Source organism: Caretta caretta, chromosome 7, assembly GCF_965140235.1.
Source record: "Caretta caretta isolate rCarCar2 chromosome 7, rCarCar1.hap1, whole genome shotgun sequence".
In the NCBI taxonomy this organism is placed as follows: Eukaryota; Metazoa; Chordata; order Testudines; family Cheloniidae; genus Caretta; species Caretta caretta.
Genome location: NC_134212.1, coordinates 51,228,944 through 51,244,526, shown reverse-complemented (window position 1 = coordinate 51,244,526; position 15,583 = coordinate 51,228,944). Strand labels below are relative to the sequence as shown.

General features: G+C 44.4%; 1 protein-coding gene across 3 annotated transcripts in view; it reads right to left on the bottom strand.

Annotated features, from left to right (window-relative positions):
• Positions 1-15,583, bottom strand: part of DAG1 (dystroglycan 1) — a 115,271-nt gene that overhangs the window by 71,860 nt on the left and 27,828 nt on the right. The window contains exon 1 of one of the 3 annotated variants that reach the window (XM_048856522.2): positions 1,440-1,457. The exons of the other annotated variants lie outside the window; for them this stretch is intronic. The gene's annotated coding sequence lies outside the window, so the exon portion shown is untranslated. Of the gene's footprint in view, positions 1-1,439; positions 1,458-15,583 lie in introns of those variants that run through there. 3 annotated transcript variants of the gene reach the window in all.

Sequence of the window (15,583 nt, the reverse complement as noted above, 5' to 3'; positions counted from 1 at the left end):
CTGCTCCATGATTTTTCCAGGGACTGAGGTGAGGCTGACTGGCCTGTAGTTCCCCGGATCCTCCTTCTTCCCTTTTTTAAAAATTGGCACTACATTAGCCTTTTTCCAGTCATCCGGGACTTCCCCCGTTCGCCACGAGTTTTCAAAGATCATGGCCAATGGCTCTGCAATCACAGCCGCCAATTCCTTTAGCACTCTCGGATGCAACGCGTCCGGCCCCATGGACTTGTGCACGTCCAGCTTTTCTAAATAGTCCCTAACCACCTCTATCTCCACAGAGGGCTGGCCATCTCTTCCCCATGTTGTGATGCCCAGCGCAGCAGTCTGGGAGCTGACCTTGTTAGTGAAGACAGAGGCAAAAAAAGCATTGAGTACATTAGCTTTTTCCACATCCTCTGGAAATCCCCCCCTCTCACCTCCTCCCCCTGAAAAGGCCAGTGGAAGCACCTAGAGACTCTCCTAGTGTAATGATTGACTCCTCCTGTGATGGAAGCCCCAAGAATTGGCAAATAATCACTGGGGTGCAAGCGACTGTGCTGGGCTGCCCCCGGATGGGAACTTTGGATGTAATTTAACTAATTACCTGATATTCTATGATTCTATCACTGAAAAACAGGGCACCTTGTAGAAAAAATGGGATTGCTAACCACTGTGAAAGTGTTTTAACTGACAAAGATAGTCCAGTGAGTTTAGTTCACTGAACTGTAATTTGCTTCACAACAAAATTTTTCTTTCCTCCTACACTGCTGCTCTGGAAGGCAAATCTTTCCCATAACCTGCTTCCAACATCTACCACGTTATTTGCTTTCAAATAAACATGCTATTAAGATGTGACAGGTATGGTGTGAGAGGTTTGCTGGACACAGGCTGAGCCAAGGCAGAAGTACACTCACCAAATCCTCCATTTCACTTAGTCTCCTTTAGTAGGTGAAGCCTGGAAGCTCACCCTCAGATGGGAGGCACAGCAATACAGGGCCTTTCATTCTTGTATATGCTAAAAAAAGGACTGAGAGGCCCCGTATAGACTGTGCCAGAGGCAAACAGTAGCTGTTTAAATAAATAAACCACTCTGTGACCAAGTCTGTCATGATTGATAAGCACATCTGTCAGTCCCCACCTGCTGTCTGCATTCCTGGCATTTCTTTCTGCAGCATTTTCCCTGACTGAAAAGAGAAACTGCTTATCAACTGATGCAGAAGAGATTTAAGGGGAAGGAGCAGGCCCAGCTTACAAAAAATTAAGCAATTCCAGGTCACAAGTGTGCCAAACAAACTTCCTTTCCATCAGGCTGGAAGAGCTGCTGAAGTGGATTTATTCCAGGGGGCCTGGTAGGCTCTTGAACAGCTGCCTTTTGTGTGGCTCTCATGTCCCTGCCAAGAAGTTACAATGAGAGTTTAAATGTCATTCCCCCCCTTTTGATCATTCTTTTCCCTACATACCTGTTTAAAAATCCCTGCAGACAGTCTCTCCACTCTCCAGCTGCTAGTCTGAAGTTAATTTCTGCACTGTTCAACCACACCCTTGAACAAAAGGAGATAAGCGTGAAAAATCACGCCCCTCCCAAGGAGGGTGCGAAGGCATCTCAGCATGAAGGGGCCAATTTGCCCAACAGCTGGGAAAGCAAGAAGGCCAGCTGCAGAGCAGCCCACTCCAGCAGGCCAGCTTACAAGTTCTCTCCCCATCCGACCTTCCAGAGGCACCCTAGCAGCTAGATGAACCTGAGTCTGTAGCAGCTTTGGAGCTGCAGTTTAGATTCTTGACAAGAAAAGTCAGAAATTCACAGCATCTCAACATTGGTATCTGCTTTGTTATTCTCCATCCAGCTCTTAAGGGTGGAGACCTTAAACAGCACACTCCTGCCTAAAACATTTTGACAAATAGCACCCAAGTTTCCTGTGACTAAAAGAGAGCAGAGAAACAGCTCTCTTTTTTCAGTTTGTTAACTCTGGAGATAGTCTGCAGTCTTTTCCCCTTTGTGTAGGTCTTTCACACAGCAGCCAGGGCAAGGAAAACTATAAAACCTCAAACTGGTATTGAGCGTTCAGAAACATGGGGAGAACATTTAACTATTTTTGACCATTAAAAAAAGATTAACTAGATTTCAAGTTGGTGCCCTTTAAAGACAATTGCTCCCTTACACCCAGATACTTTTGATACTTGCTTTCTTGTAAAGTGACATTAAGGCCTTGTCAATAGTACCAGGGTAAATTGACCTAAGTTGTACTACTCGAACTATGTGCGTAATGTAGCTGGAGTCGACATCATTTAGGTCAACTTGCTGCAGAGTACACTGCGCTGAGTCAACGAGAGACATGCTCCCATTGACTTACCTTATGCCTCTCATTCTGGTGGAGTACTGGAGAACGCTCTGTGGTCGATTTAGCGGGTCTAGTGAAGACCCGCTAAATCGACCCCCGGCTGCATCGACTGCAGCAATGTAGACGTGGCCTAACAAAGGCATTACCTGAAGTGGGCTAGCTGTTGTGTTTCGGCCATGCAGATACATGTTTCTCCCTACCTGGAATATGAGCAAGCAGAAGATCCTAGAGGAAGATGATGCCAGTGAATGGGTCTACGTGCAACCTTGTACACCCAGTTGTACAAGCTGCAGAAGTCAGGCACAAAGGGTGCATAGCCCATCTTACTAATTCCCAGCCTTGGATTCATTTTCAAGTCTGGAAGAAGCAGTCCAATCACAGCAGCAGGCTTAACAAGCAGGCTCCCAGTTCATTCACACAAAACCCTAGAATCAGATATTAATCTCAATATTAGAGATACAACTTGTTCACAGGACAGCTTTCCCAGTCAGCCCTCGACTACACTTCTCTTGCATAATCGATAAATTCATTAGGGAGATGACTTTACTGGGGGGGTGGGGGGTGAGGAGGAGACAGACTCATTAGTCAGTTAGCAGAATTTGATTAGCTGGCTGATGTGAGACTGTGGTTTTGGAGCTACTGGAGGAAATTTAATCAGGAACTTTCTATAAATTAACTATGCATAAAATGAGTGTTGTCTCAGTGCTCCTGAAGGTCAGGAAAGGTCTCCCTGTGCCCTGGGACCATTGGACTAGGAACTGCCTCAAGAGCTCTCAGCACTTGCATTTAGGGAACTATGCTGCTGAAAGAAAAGGTGAGGCCCTTTAGGATTAAATACTTCAGTGCTACCAGCCTCACCAGGCAACCCAAGTCATTCTCAGTCCATAGCAAGCTAGTTGACATTTTGCCTCTCAATAGCCCCAATATAATCCAAATGTCTGAAAAGTCACTCTTCACAAAGCAGAGCATCCAATGGCTTCAGGAGAGCCACAGACCTACTCACTGAGGCCCCCTGGAAGCCTGTTTATTCTGCCATGACTGCACAGGCATCAATTCCAGCTGCTTCCAGACCACCATAAACTGGGTTTCTGCCCCAGTTTCTGGAGTCCCTACAGCAGGACGTGTCTCTAAGGGCAGGCCCAGGCCCACCACTTGTTACTGGGTCTTGGCTCTTTCAGGACAGGCATTTGGGGGACTGCTGTTATGCAGGGACTGGCAGCCGTGGGCTGCAAACAATGCTTGGTGGGGAAGCAAGTAGTGCTTCCTTTTGCTGCGCAGGATGAGACACTGGGAGGGAGCAGCAGCCTGCTGGCCAGAATCTCCAGGGATTGGAATGAGCCAGGGAAGGAACCTGGGAGGGTCCGGGGTTTAGCCACCACTGGCAGACCTCCTGTGCCCAAGAGACAAGCACAAGAAGTAGGTCTGAGGGAAGAGCAGGCAAACATCTGAGGCTGAAGTGGCTGCCCACTTCCCTGTTTGGGCCTTCGGGCTGGAGGCTGTGGTAGAGGGAGGGCATGGGCTCTCCCACAGGAACTATGCTTACCACCCTACACCACAAGAGGTGAACTCCTGAAGGCTGCAGCCCAGGGAGTGAGGAGCTGGGGGAAGGACCGTTTTACTGGAGCAGTTTGCTTTTGAGACTTGTTTTACCCAGAAAGGGAGGACTTTGGACAGAGGCTTACATTACTCTACAGCAGGTGGAGACCGAGAGCAGCAGCTGCACCTGACGCTGGAGGGGTAAAGCAAGTGCCTCACATCACATACAGCCTAGAGCCCATAGGGAGATGCATTAGTCTGTTCCAGAGCCAAGCAACAGGACATCCTTCCCCTACCTCCTGGAGATCTGCCACTCCACATCTGCAATTGGGTGCTGGCCTGGAAGAGGGTGTTGCCCTGCTGCAGCTCTTTGGGTGGACAAGAATAAAATATGAAGCCTCAGTTTGTCTCCATTCAGGCCAGTTTGTCCTGTCCCCAACTCACCACTGCTGCAGCCATGAGGGGCTAACCACCATCCACCCCAGCAGAGAGCACCCCTCTATTTGGGGCAGTGAAGGTTGTCTGCTGGGATGTGTGGGGGGAAAGTTGAAGCTTTCCAAATCCTGGCCTGGACCCCCATCTGCCTGAAGACAGGGAGCTATGAGGGCGGGGGGGGGGGGGGGCGCGGAGGAGGAGGAGGAGGAAGAGGGAGCAGAAGTTTGTGCTGGTGACCCTTGCTACCACCACCCTAAAGAGAGGGTGTGGCAGGGGTCAAAGCTACAGCACCACTATATGGGAGCATGTCTAGCATCGCAGATTATCTTAATCCAGCCCTGCTTCAATTCATGCTGACACCAAACTTCCACTGTTCCATGACAACTCTCACCTGCCCCCAAGAAATGACACTTGCCTAGTAGGCTGAATAAGGACAGGCTTCAAAGAATCCCTGAAAGCAGTGGACAGGCTTAAACGCTCAGTGCAATGCAAGGTTACGAGAACGGGTAAACTTGCGAGCAGACAACGTATCCAAACTGGTGGTCAGTTTCCCATCCCATTCCCATCACATTGGGAATACAGTGCTCGGAACAAGTTCTGCTCTTCACTACATGCATGCTGCTATGTTATTGCAAAGTAGACATACAGCTGAATGCAGTTTAACTTTAGGAATGTGGGCTCCTATAGGCACTTCACACTACATAAGCAATAATATTTACAATTAAGACCAGACCTTCTTAATCCAAAACACACAGCAGATTAATTTGGAGCCAACCATAAATATTAATCTAATCTGTTAAGGAACAAACACTTGGAGCCTGGTAGCCTTACACATTTCTGGAGACCAGACTTCTGCATACAGATTAACCAAGCTGAAAGACTTCCAGTCCTGCAATCGTTACCACAAAGTCTCTACTCTTCAAGCTCTAGGCTAGTATTAAAGGCACAAGAATAAAAATCTAGGTGCACACTATGTCTATACATACAGCGCTGGAGCAGTGCAACTGTACCAACACAGCAGTGCTGCTGCAGCACATCTGGTGAAGATGCTCTATGCTGACAGGTGAGAGCTCTCCTGTGAGGTTCTGAGTGTAATATAATCTCATTAAAAGGTGAGACAGAGCCAGAAGGAGTTAAGTTTCAGAGTAGCAGCTGCGTTAGTCTGTATCCGCAAAAAAACCCAAGAGTACTTGTGGCACCTTAGAGGCTAACAAAATTATTAGAGCATAAACTTTTGTGGGCTACAACCCACTTCATCGGATGCACTGAATGGAACATATAGTAAGAAGATATAGATATATACACACACACAGAGAAGGTGGAAGTTGCCATACAAACTGTAAGATGCTAATTAATTAAGATGAGCTATTATCAGCAGGAGAAAAAAAAAACTTTTGTAGTGATAATCAAGATGGCCCATTTAGACAGTTGACAAGAAGGTGTGAGGATACTTAACATGGGGAAATAGATTCAATATGTGTAATGACCCATCTCTATTCATCCCCAAGTTAAAGGTATCTAGTTTGCATATTAATTCAACCTCAGCAGTTTCTCCTTGGAGTCTGTTTTTGAAGGTTTTCTGTTGCAGAATTGCCACCCTTAAGTCTTTTACTGAGTGGCCAGAGAGGCTGAAGTCTTCTCCTACCGGCTTTTGAATGTTATGATTCCTGATGTCAGATTTGTGTCCATTTATTCTTTTGTGTAGAGACTGTCCGGTTTGGCCAATGTACATGGCAGAGGGGCATTGCTGGCACATGAAGGCATATATCACATTGGTAGATGTGCAGGTGAATGAGCCCCCGACGGCGTGGCTAATGTGATTAGGTCCTATGATGGTGTCACTTGAATAAATATGTGGACAGAGTTGGCATCGGGCTTTACTGCAAGGATAGGTTCCTGGGTTACTGTTTTTGTGGTGTGGTGTGTGGTTGCTGGAGAGTATTTGCTTCAGGTTGGGGGGCTCTCTGTAAGCGAGGACTGGTCTGTCTCCCAAGATCTGTGAGAGTGAGGGATCATTTTTCAGGATAGGTTGTAGATCTTTGATGATGCGCTGGAGAGGTTTTAGTTGGGGGCTGAAGGTGACAGCTAGTGGCGTTCTATTATTTTCTTTGTTGGGCCTGTCCTGTAATAAGTGAATTCTGGATACTCTTCTGGCTCTGTCAATCTGTTTTTTCACTTCAGCAGGTGGGTATTGTAGTTTTAAGAATGCTGGATAGAGATCTTGTAGGTGTTTGTCTCTCTCTGAAGGGTTGGAGCAAATGCAGTTGTATCTTAGAGCTTGGCTGTAGACAATGGATCGTGTGGCGTGTCCTGGATGGAAGCTGGAGGCATGTAGGTAAGTATAGTGGTCAGTAGGTTTCCAGTATAGGGTGGTGTTTATGTGACCATCGCTTATTAGCACAGTAGTGTCCAGGAAATGGACCACTTGTGTGGATTGGTCTAGGCCGAGGTTGATGGTGGGCTGGAAATTGTTGAAATCATGGTGGAATTCCTCAAGGGCTTCTTTTCCATGGGTCCAGATGATGAAAGAGTTAATTAACTCACAGTCTGACATGACCCATGGCCGAACTTTAAATACCTTTTAGGAAGCTATGTGAATGAATAGAGCTTTGAAATGCAAGCCTGCATTGTTAGAGATAGAAGGGTAGCTGTTTGTTCAGGTCTTGTGATGTAAGTAAACAAGTCTTGTCTATTACTATGACTTTGATTCAAAGATCAAAAAATGAGTATTAACATTTAGGAAGACACTTGAGTGAAATAGTATAATTGTATATATTTCTCTTTGAAGGTTGTGGTAACCTGTATCTGACCTGTTTAATGGATAAATTACCCTGTGCTAATTGCCATGATGTTTGGGAGATGGAAAGTTATACCTATTGCTTTCTCAGGCCAAGAGGCTGCTGGAAATGTACAAAGATCCTGGGACACCATCCTTCTTCATCTCAGATCTGCTTTGGGTTTCAAGAAGGGGAAACCCTAAGCCATAAGAATTGAGATCCCCAGTCACTGACTGGAGTCACCCTGAATATGGACATTGGACTATAACCTATGGACTATTTCTAAAAACTTTTGGCAACTACAAACTCACCATCTCTACTATGTAACTGGACCTCAAGAAATTGAACTCAAATCTGTATGTATATTGATCTTTCAACCAACTCTCTCTCTCTTTACTTTAATACATTTTAGTTTAGTTAATAAGAATGGTCTATAAGCGTGTATTTTGGGTAAGATCTAAGTTATCATTTGAGCTGGGTCTGGGGCTCGGACCTTTGGGATCAGGAGAACTCTTTTTTCTTTTACTGGGGTATCCGTTTTCATAAACGATCATCCCCATAATGAGTGGCACTGGTGATGATACTGGGAAACTGGACTATCTAAGGGAATTGCTTGTGTGACTTATGGTTAGCCAGTGGGGTAAAACCAAAGTCCTCTCTGTTTGGCTGGTTTGGCATGCCTTAATAATAATGGACACCCAGCCTTGGGCCGTGACTGCCCTGAGCAATTTGTCCTGAATTGATACTCTCAGTTGTGTCCCACCAACGGCAGCATCATTACAGTTCCCCCATAAGCATAAACAACCCACCTCCACAAGTGGCAGAAGCTGTCGGCAGGAGACTATTCACACCCCTAAAGTTTGCCAACATAGGCTGTAGTGTAGACATAGCCTCAGTCTGCTCACATCTCGGTTCTTTCATGAAGAAGTGTTCTGCACAGACATAATGTTAGTTGGGTTGATGGTTCATCTTGCAACAATGCAGTTTCGATTGTAAGCTCCATGGGGCAGGGACCATCTTTGTTCCATATCTGCACAGTGAAGTCCTGATCTTATGGATCCCTTGGCACTACTGCAATACTAAGAGCAGACCTGTAGTTGCCAGGATCCAAGTGTTAAAAGGAAATTTGGAGAGCATTTGAGAGAGGCAGTATAATCCTTAAATTTACAAGATACCACTTGCCAGGCCAAAACACATGAAGGAAAATCCCTAACCAGTGATGTCCAAAGGCAATACCTAGGAGATCTGTTTCTGAGTCCTCCCAACTTAGCCAAGCAGCAGGGTAAAATTGACCTGATAGTCAGTTTCACGCTGCCTGCAGGGTTCTCAATAGCAGCAATTAAATAGATTAACTCTCCTGCTGTCTGGCAAAGCTCTGAGCTGCAGCAGAGACACTGAAATGTGTGGAGACTCAGGGAGACAGCACTACATCAGATCACATTTGGACACTTTTCTTTGCAATCAGAACTAGGAACTTTAAAAGTGAAAGTTTAAATTCTGCAGAAGTGATAGCCAAGCTCCACCCTTTCTCTATGCACTAGGGAAAGTTTACTTACTTGTCACTAGCAAATGGATTTTTAAGTCCTACTGCAGTGTCTATCACTGCAGTCCCTTCTCTGCAGGGAGGAGTGCGCCATGGAAATGCACATATACAGAGCATAACTGACATCAAGGCCAGCTGCCTAGCAGAGGGGCCCTTAATGAGCCAGGGACATGAGAGTGCTACACACAACACAGAAGAATGCAAAAGTATCATTTAATTACTGAACCCTCCTGCAGTCTCCTTCCCGGGCTCTTCGCTACAACAGGACACAGTACCTCAGCTTCCATAAGTGGCAGATATTTTCTTCTGATTCCCAGTGTTTTTATAATATATATTTAGCATATTGTTGTAACAGTAGGAGAATATAAAAACCTCACATTGGCCTGAGTGACTCCAGAGACTAAAATAAACATGGCAGGCCATATTTGTGACAGTAAAAATAGTTTGGTTTTCCTCCCTTCCCAGGACCTCCACTTTGCAGACAAAATCTTCATAGGTTAGCTATAAAAATACCTAAACCTTAAACCACAGCAGAAACAGATGGTGCGTTTTGGCTGGAGAATTTCTAGGAACTCCCAAGCCTGCCTCAAGGGTATGTCTACGCAGCGTACACAGAAGCGAGCCTCCCAGCCTGAGCTGGCACACCTGAGCTAGCAGGGCTCATGCTAGTGCTTTAAAATTAGTTGTGTAGACATCACTTTGAAGTTGCATTTGGGGCTGGAGCTTGGGATCTGAAGTCTACCCCACGCCCAGGCTTTAGAGCCAGTCTGTTGACCCAGGCTGGGAAGCTCGCTTCTGTGAGCTATATAGACATAAACAAAGTCAGAATGCTGGGCTTTTAGGCTCAGTTTTCCCCCTCTGGGCAAATGGACAGGCACTGTACTGCCCCATTAAACCAGGGTGCTTTGATTTACATCAAAGCAATTCAGATCAATTTTAATCATGACTTAAATAAGCAAGCAGGAAACCCTGATTTAAATCACTAATTTTAATCATGTTTTGCATTTGTACTTTAGTTCTTTTCCTAAATAAAGGGTGGTTCTCCTTGGTTGATAATCATTAAAACTTATTGATTTGCAACTAAATATAGCATTTTACACTAAATTTGATGCTTCTTTTTGCTAACCAGGAGAATACACTACATCTATGCACATTTATATAGCTTAACTTACATCTATGCAGATTCTTATTTTTTACATTTTGTATTGTTAGAAAATGGTGAATGATGCATTTCTTATTTACTGAGATTAATTTTTTACTTGATTTGTGTCAAACTATTTGGATGGAAATTCAAATTCAATTGTAAGTGCACAAATCAGCTTTTTTTTTTAAAAGTAAATAAAACTACCTTAAGTGTGTTGGATACATTTAAAAAACTATCAAAATATGTTTTGCATTCAAAACTACCTGATTTATTAAACAGAGGAAGTATTATTGTAGTTAGTGAACTGATTCTTTCTGGTTTCAGAGTAGCAGCCGTGTTAGTCTGTATTCGCAAAAAGAAACGGAGTACTTGTGGCACCTTAGAGACTAACAAGCTCAAACAAATTTGTTAGTCTCTAAGGTGCCACAAGTACTCCTTTTTCTTTTTTTGATTCTTTCTGGTCACCATGTGCATCCTTCAACATTTTAGATGAGATCTCATCCTCTCACATGAAGTTTTTATTCATGGATTGAAAGAGGAAAAACAAGCACTCCTCCTTTTTCAACTCCAAATTGCTTTTTCTTGACTGTGAACAAGCTAGTCACTGAACTGAACTAGTTGAATGAACTGAAATGAAGAAAATTGTGTCTTTGCACCTGCAGGAGCACAGTTAAAAATTGGTTAAGCACTTAAAACTCAGATTCCAGGATTAGCTAGTGACTTCTACCAGTTAAGTGGCTTGACTCTTTTAAACTTGGAAGCATGTTATTTTTTAATTTAATTTAAATGTTTGCAATAGATTATAGTAAATTGAGGCCTTAACATAGGTTGCTTAATTTCAAATTTAATTTTAAGCAAGTTTATTTTAAAAACACCCTGTATTTAATTTAAATAAAAAATCTAATTTAAATGAGAGGTCAGATTTTATTGATTTTTAATTGATTTTATCCACCCTACCTTATATTAGAAGCAAGGCAGTTTCTGTTTAAGTAAAGTTAGAAATAAGTCTGATGTTCTTACTTGGCTGGATAGTTTTCAGAAGTAAAACACTCATCTCAAAGGGTGTTTACTGATAAAACTAGTGCTAAATAATGTTGCAGTCACAACAAACTCATGGGAAAACAAAGCAAACTTGGCAGATTTCTTCCTACACAGATGGCAATTAGTTTTGAAATAAGTTTTTTGATTGAGAGAGTCACACCAAACAAGAATCCCTTCTTCTGAAGTCCCATCTAATTAAATCTTTTGGGGTCCAAAGGTAGCATCTGCCGCCTCTGGATTCTGAATTAGTCAAAACAGGCTTCTGGAGTAAAGAAAGCAAGACACCACTACATAAGAATCTTGCCATAAATTTAATCACAACATAGCTTTCAAACATAGATCAGCCTGACCCTAAGCAAATGCTAACCTATTTATGTACACACTCTGCAAAAGGACAAGAGAAGAGTCTCCAATAAGCCTGAAAACTGCCGGCATTTACTTAGGGTGCATTAAAAACATCCCTGGGCTAAAATGCCAACGAACAGCCACCCCAGCACAGCCCAGCATACAATATGGACCTTGCCACTCAGAACCACAAACGAAAACCCGCAGGTCAAAGTTATCCCTCCCATTAGAGATTCCTAGCCCATTTGTTACGTGCCGAGAAGGAACTCCTGACAGTGACAAGAGAAACACTCTTCAATCTGACATTCTCCTAAACACTTAGAGTTGAGGGACCAAACGATGCTTTAACAAGATTTTAACAAGATTTTAACGTACCCATGCAGAGGCATGTTTCTCATGGAGTACACTGACTCCATGGTAGTCTCCGCAGTGCATCTGTCCAGCTACAAAGGTGGCTTTCCTCTAACTCCCACATTCCAGCTCTAAAGTTCAGCTTCAGAAATCTAGGCTAAAATTAAAGCAAGAAGAGTAACTTTGGGGGATTCTGATTTAGGTGAGAAATGCAGCAGCATATCAGGAAAGCCGTTAACTTCCCAAGCCCAAGCTAGATCCCAGCTCATAGCCCAGACATATCAGGCTTACTCACTACCTTTATAGTTTTCAACATCCTTTGTGAACACCAGAACAGTACACAGAATTCCAGCATTGGTTGCACACAATGCCATATGCAGAGTAAAATCACCTCTCCTTGCTCCTACTACCTTCTCCTGTTTATACATCCTACAATTTCATTAGTCCTTTTTGCCACAGCATTGTAGTGGGACCGCATAGAATCATAGAAGATTAGGGTTGGGGATCATCGAGTGATCCAATCCCTGTCGCCCATTCCCAGCTTCTGGCAAACAGACTTAGGGCCACCTAGAGCATGGGGCTGCATCATAGAAGATTAGGGCTGGAAGATACCTCAGGAGATCACCTAGTCCAACCCCCTGCTCAAACCAGGACCAACCTCAACTAAATCATCCCAGCCAGGGCTTTGTCAAGCTGGGCCTTAAAAACCTCTAAGTATGGAGAATCCACTACTGTGACGGGTTCGGTCACAGAGACCCCCTTTGGGACTGTCACCCGATGTGCTGAAACTACCTCTGAGCCCATTTTCTTTGCCAGCTTGGGACTCCGGAGCCCTGTCTTGTTGAGCCAGATATGCTAGCCTGCTGCAACATAGACCCAGGATCTGAACCATGCCTCCAAGTTGCAGCCTTAACTGAAAACAGCTCAGCAAGTACTCCTGTCTCCAGCACCCAGACACCCCGCTCCCAGTGGGATCCAAACCCCAAATAAATCTGTTTTACTCTGTATAAAGCTTATACAGGGTAAACTCATACATTGTCCGCCCTCTATAACACTGATAGAGAGATATGCACAGCTTTCTGCTTCCCCAGGTATTAATCACTTACTCTGGGTTTGTTAATAAACAAAAGTGATTCTATTAAGTATAAAAAGTCCGATTTAAGTGGTTTCAAGTGACAGAGAGAACAAAGTCAGTCATCAAGCATAAATAAAGCAAAAACATGCAAGTCTAAGCCTAATACATTAAGAGACTGAATACAGGTAAATCTCACCCTCAGAGATGTTCCAATAAGCTTCTTTCACAGACCAGACTCCTTTTCTAGTCTGGGTCCAATCCTTTCCCCATACAGTCCTTGTTAGTTCTAGCTCAGGTGGTAACTAGGGGATTTCTCATGACTGGCAGCCCTGTTTTTTCTGTCCCACCCCCTTTTATAGCTTTGGCTCAAACCAGGACCAACACCAACTAAATCATCCAAGCCAGGGCTTTGTCGAGCTGGGCCTTAAAAACCTAAGGATGGAGATTCCTCCACATCCCTAGGTAACCCATTCCAGTACTTCACCACCCTCCTAGTGGAATAATGTTTCCTAATATCCAACCGAGACCTCCCGCTCTGCAACTTGAGACCATTGCTTCTTGCTCTGTCATCTGCCACCACTGAGAACAGCCTAGCTCCATCCTCTTTGGAAACCCCCTTCAGGTAGTTGAACGGTGCTATCAAATCCCCCCTCACTCTTCTCTTCTGCAGACTAAATAAGCCCAGTTCCCTCAGCCTCTCCTCATAAATCATGTGTACCACCCCCCAATCCTTTTCGTTGCTCTCCGCTGAACTCTCTCCAATTTGTCGACATCCCTTCTGTAGTGGGGCCCCCAAAACTGGATGCAATACTCCAGATGTGGCCTCACCAGTGCTGAATAGAGGGGAATAATCACTTCCCTCGATCTTCTGGCAATGCTTCCACTAATGCAGCCCAATATGCCCTTAGCCTTCTTGACAACAAGGGCACACTGTTGACCTCATATTCAGTCCACTGAATATGAGTCAACATTCTCATCCACTGTAATCCCCAGGTCCTTTTCTGAAGAACTGCCGCTTAGTCAGTCAGTCCCAAACAAAACTTCACTTGATACCGGCTGCCAACTAGACATCAAGCCGTTGATCACTACCCATTGAGCCCGATCTAGCCAGCTTTCCATCCACCTTACAGTCCATTAATCCAATCCATACTTCTTTAACTTGCTGGCAAGAATACTGTGGAAGACCATATCAAAAGCTTTGCTAAAGTCAAGGTATGTCACGTCCACCACTTTCCCCATAGCCACAAAGCCAGTTATCTCCTCATAAAAGGCAATCAGGCTGGTCAGGCATGACTTGCCCTTGGTGAATCCATGTTGACTGTTCCTGATCACCTTCATCTCCTCCAAGTGCTTCAAAATGGATTCCTTGAGGACCTGCTTCACGATACAACCGCATTTGCTCTAACCCCTGAGACAGAGACAGACACCTACAAGATCTCTATCAAGCATTCTTACAACTACAATACCCACCTGCTGAAGTGAAGAAACAGACTGACAGAGCCAGAAGAATACCCAGAAGTCGCCTACTCCAGGACAGGCCCAACAAAGAAAACAACAGAACGCCACTAGCCGTCACCTTCAGCCCCCAACTAAAACCTCTCCAACGCATCATCAAGGATCTACAACCTATCCTGAAGGACGACCCATCGCTCTCACAAACCTTGGGAGACAGGCCAGTCCTTGCCTACAGACAGTCCCCCAACCTGAAGCAAATACTCACCAGCAACCACACAACAGAACCACTAACCCAGGAACCTATCCTTGCAACAAAGCCAGTTGACAACTGTGTCCACATATCTATTCAGGAGACACCATCATAGGGCCTAATCACATCAGCCACACTATCAGAGGTTCATTCACCTGCACATCTACCAATGTGATATATGCCATCATGTGCCAGCAATGCCCCTCTGCCATGTACATTGGTCAAACTGGACAGTCTCTACGTAAAAGAATAAATGGACACAAATCAGATGTCAAGAATTATAACATTCATAAACCAGTCAGAGAACACTTCAATCTCTCTTGTCACTCGATTTCTGACCTAAAAGTGGCAATTCTTCAACAAAAAGACTTCAAAAACAGACTCCAAGGAGAGACTGCTGAATTGGAATTAATTTGCAAACTGGATACAATTAACTTAGGCTTGAATAGAGACTGGGAGTGGTTGAGTCATTACACAAAGTAAAACTATTTCCCCTTGTTTATTCCTTCCCTCCCTCCCCGTTCCTCAGATGTTCTTGTTAACTGCTGGAAATGGCCCACCTTGATTATCACTACAAAAGGTTTTCTCCCCCCCCCCTCCTACTGGCAATAGCTCATCTTAAGTGATCACTCTCCTTACAGTGTGCATGATAAACACCCATTTTTTCATGTTCTGTGTGTATATAAATCTCCTCACTGTATTTTCCACTGAATGCATCCGATGAAGTGAGCTGTAGCTCTCGAAAGCTTATGGTCAAATAAATTAGTTAGTCTCTAAGGTGCCACAGATACTCCTTTTCTTTATATGTCAAAAAGAAGCTCACATCAGTATAAAAGCAAGCAACTGTAGCACCTCAGGGGCAGTGATCTTGTTACATCTCAAGCTAAGCAGGATCAGGACTACACAATAGTTGGATGGGAGTCTGTCCAAGAAAACTAAGGCATTCCAAACAAGCAATAATAGTAACAAGATGCCTTTGATCCAACCTACCCCTGCAGGGGTCACTAACGAAACACTGCTACTACAGACTTCTGGCGGGGCTGTCATCTTTCCCACAAAACAGCAAGCCAAGTCTCTGAATACTTGACCAAAACCCCATGACATTCCACGAACATGAGGAGTAACAGTCCCAGTGACCCGGCTAAATTCTGCCTTGAGTAATGATGGTACATGTTCCATATATAAGGAGCACTTGCAGTTTCAGTGGGGTGTAATACCCATCTTCCATTCCTACCCTAAGCCAGCATCTAAGTGGCATGCACTGGTAATGCACTTGCCTCACAGAAATGGCTGCATGCTGGCAGCGTATAAAG